The sequence below is a fragment of the Phyllostomus discolor genome, chromosome 13 (assembly GCF_004126475.2).
Source record: "Phyllostomus discolor isolate MPI-MPIP mPhyDis1 chromosome 13, mPhyDis1.pri.v3, whole genome shotgun sequence".
Taxonomy (NCBI): domain Eukaryota; kingdom Metazoa; phylum Chordata; class Mammalia; order Chiroptera; family Phyllostomidae; genus Phyllostomus; species Phyllostomus discolor.
In genome coordinates, this window is record NC_040915.2 from 76,939,807 (window position 1) to 76,942,326 (window position 2,520).

The window sequence follows — 2,520 nt, forward strand, 5'->3', positions numbered from 1 at the left end:
GTGAGTTGTGTCCCCTGTGGTGGGCAGGACAGAAAACTTGCCCCCGAGCCTCCTGGAAGGAATCTTATCCAGTGTGTCAGCACCAAATACAGCACAGGAAGTCCATGGAATTTGCATTGGGTTTAGTTTTACAGCCAAGAAATTGTACAAAATTCCATCCAATGGGGTGTCCACACTTTCAGCATCTCTGTGCCACCCTGGAAGAAGAAGAGTTGTCTTAGGTCACATATTAAGTACATTGTGACATGTAATGACACAAAAAAATCCCATAATGTTTTAAGTAAATTTACGACTTTGTGTTGGGTCGAATTCATAGCCATTCTGGGCTGCACGCAGCCCATGGGGAAGCATGTCATCTTTGGCAGCAGAAAGCTGAGCCAAGGAATTCTAAAATCTGATGACACTGAATAGAGAGATTCCACCTAAAATGTTGGACCAAGATGCCTGTCTTCATCATCATCTTCATCAACTTCATCGCCATCATAATTTGCTTACTATCATCGTTCTTTTCATTTTCTATACACATGGTTGTTGTCCACACATAATGCGTCTTCATCTAATTTTTTGCACATTTTTTGGTGCATAATGGGGTCTGTACCACTTCTCTAAAAAGGAGGTGCAGTCCCCCCAAGCTTGCCATGGGCCAAGCATCGGGGGTCTGTACCCCCTTGCTGGGAATGGTTTCTGGGAGAGAGCCCTGATAACCAGATAATTTGTGAAACCTGAAACTGGCAACTAAGTCCATCCAGCCGGTTGACCACAGCTCCTAGGCAACCCTTACCACACCCACTAGAGACTATCTACAGGGGGGCTGCTGTTCCCCCCACAGCTTGCTGGAGGCCACTCCTTGGGGCTTTGCACTCCCTCCCTTTCCCTCAATGTGCCTATCCCCCACATCTACACCAACACTGGTTTATATCAAATTCATCAGTTTTTGCCAACCGAGTAAATGTTCTGATTTTCATTTTTTGAGATTTTATTTATTTATTTTTAGAGAGGGGAAAGGAGGGAGACAGAGAAACATCAATGTGTGGTTGCCTCCTGCTCACTCCGCTCCCCTCCCCTCCCCTCCCCTCCCCTCCCCTCCAGGGACCTGGCCCGCAACCCAGGCATGTGCCCTGACTGGGAATGAACTGGTAACCCTTGGGTTCACAGGTTGGCACTCAATCCACTGAGCCACACCAGCCAGGGCTATTTTATTAATTATTCCTGGGTAGGGTTCCTCCCAAGGAAAATTTAATTTTGTATTTTTTAAGAGTCTGTTAAATAATTGCTTTATTAATATCAACTATACATACACACAAACTGGAAAGCACTAATAAACTAAATACCTACGTCATAGCACACAGGTGGCAATTCAACATCCAGAGTCAACAGAATGTTTGAGGGAGACTGCAATGATCAGACTCCCGAGGCGGAGGGGGCATCCTCAGAGGCGAGAGGGGCCAAGGTGTAACAGCCTCTCAAGCTTCCTCTCCTCATCGAGAATCACAAGAGGCACCATGTTCAAGGGGAGCTGGGCCATCAGCTCTTTGGGCAGGTTGAACTCTCCAAGTCCAGAGGACTGAAGGGAGAGAACTTCCCTGTTTCTGGATAGGGTTCGTCTGAGCAAGGGCAGAGCTTTTTCCTTTAACAGTCTTCTCCATCACCTTTTTAGTAAGGAAGGTTGTCTGTTTCTGTGTGAGAGGTCCATTACTCTTTACTGACACTTGCGAGGTTCTGTTGACAGTTCCAAAAGCCTTTCTGGGAGTTTTAGGTAAGGCTGGTGGAATATCAGACATTTTGCCAACATGTGTTGTTGAAACCTGAGATCTCCTGTCTAAAGCATTGACTGAAGGCTGGGACCCCAGCTTCAGCCTGTCCCTAGGACTAATGTGGGTGCCTGGTTCTCCTTTCTCCTTATCCACAAAGATCACAGTAGCCATTCTGGATTAAGTCAGTGTCAACAACCAAAATCACCTACACTTCCTAATTTTGTATTTTAAATTTTCATTGGTAGGAATCCAAGGAAAACAGAGCAAGACAAGCTAAGACAGGCTTCAGCATGAACTCCACCTCACCAGTGCCTCAGAGCTCCCAGCCTCTGGATCAGTGAGGAGCAAACACTTGCTGCAGGCCATCCAGTCCTTGGTAATTTGTCACAGCCACCCGAGGTGGCTCAACCCCAGAGAGCTGAAAACTGGTGCTCACGTGAGTATGCACATGAGCCTGTTCACTACACCACTGGTCTCGGCAGCCACCAGGCAGAAATAGCCCAAACACCTGCCAACAGTGGGAGAGTACACAGATTGATGTGTTTAAATGCACTGGATCGTTATTCAGCCATACAATGGAGTGAGGTACATGATACATGGATACATCTAGAAAATATTATGCTAAGTGAAAGACAGACACAAAAGGTGAGCTATGGTATTATTCTATTTATATGTAATGTTCACAAGAGAGAAATCCAGAGTCAGAATGCAAACTTCGTATCTGCCAGGGGCTGAAGGGAGAAACCACTTACTGACGAAAGGGTTT

The 2,520-nt window shown here is 46.2% G+C and overlaps 1 pseudogene; it reads right to left on the minus strand.

Moving 5' to 3' along the window:
- Positions 1-1,274: 1,274 nt before the first annotated feature.
- On the minus strand, positions 1,275-1,948 carry LOC114510389 (annotated as a pseudogene).
- Positions 1,949-2,520: the final 572 nt, after the last annotated feature.